Raw genomic sequence first — 1,459 nt, forward strand, 5'->3', positions numbered from 1 at the left:
CTAGATGACATGTGTCATATGGAATCTTGCTTCGGTCTGTTTAGAGACAGAGTTAGTTTTGGTGCAAGATAGGTACACAGTGTGCGCCTAATGCATCATAGGCTAAGAAACCATTTTGGATGCACCCGAGGATACTCCTGGGTAAAGGGGCTCAAGTGGAAGCTCAGTTTGCTTTGTTTGGACATAGTGCTAATCTTGATGCAAGATAGGTGCACGAATTGCAGTGAACGTACCATATGCTTAGAAATATATTTGGAAGCACCCAATAGAACTCCTAGATGACGTATGTCATATAGAATCTCACTTCAGTCTCTTTGGAGACAGAGTTAGTTTTGGTGCAAGATAGGTACACAGTTTGCGCCTATGGCATCATAGGCTAAGAAACCCTTATGGATGCACCCGATGACACTCTAGGGTAAAGGGGCTCAAGTGGAAGCTCAGTTTGCTTTTGTTTGGAGATAGTGTTAATCTTGATGCAAGATAGGTGCACGAATTGCATGGAACGTACCATATGCTTCGAAATATATTTGGAAGCACCTAATAGAACTCCTAGATGACGTGTGTCATATAGAATCTCACTTCGGTCTCGTTGGAGATAGTGTTAGTTTTTGTGCAAGATAGGTACACGGTTTGTGCCTAATGCACCATATGGTAGGAAACTATTTTGGACGCACACGATGGTACTCCTTGGTGAAGAGGCTCAAGTGAAATCTTGGTTCTTTCTGTTTGGAGATAGTTCTAATCTTGATGCAAGATAGGTGCACAGTTTGCATGGAACATACCATATGCTCAGAAATCAATTTGGACACACCCGATGGAAATGTAGATGCACCTGATGGAACTACTAGATGAAGTGTATCATATGGAATCTCGCTTCGGTCCAGTTGGAGATAGTATTAGTTTCGGTGCAAGATAGTTGCATGGTTTGTGCCTAGTGCACCATAGGCTCAGAAATCATTGTGGAAGTTTCCGATGGTACTCCTAGGTGAAGAGGCTCAAGTGAAAGCTCGGTTTGGTCTGTTTGGAGATAGTGCTAATCTTGATGAAAGATAGGTGTACGGTTTGCATGCAACGTACCATATTCTCAGAAATCAATTTGACGCACCCGATAGAACTCCTAGATCATGTGTATCATATGGAATCTCGCTTCAATCTATTTGGAGACAGTGTTAGTTTAGCTGCAAGATTGGTGCATGGTTTGCGCATAATGCACCATAGGCTCAGAAACCATTACGGAAGCACACAATGATAATCCTAGATGAAGAGGCTCAATTGGAAGGTCGGTTCGATCTGTGGAGATAGTGCTAATATTGATGCAAGATAGGTGCACGGATTGCATGGAACATACCATATGCTAAGAAATCCATTTGGACGCACCCCAATAGAACTCCTAGATGACATGTGTCATATGGAATCTCGCTTCGGTCTGTTGGAGACAGAGTTAGTTTTGGTGCAAGAT

This window comes from Sorghum bicolor, chromosome 8 (assembly GCF_000003195.3).
Source record: "Sorghum bicolor cultivar BTx623 chromosome 8, Sorghum_bicolor_NCBIv3, whole genome shotgun sequence".
NCBI classification, from domain to species: domain Eukaryota; kingdom Viridiplantae; phylum Streptophyta; class Magnoliopsida; order Poales; family Poaceae; genus Sorghum; species Sorghum bicolor.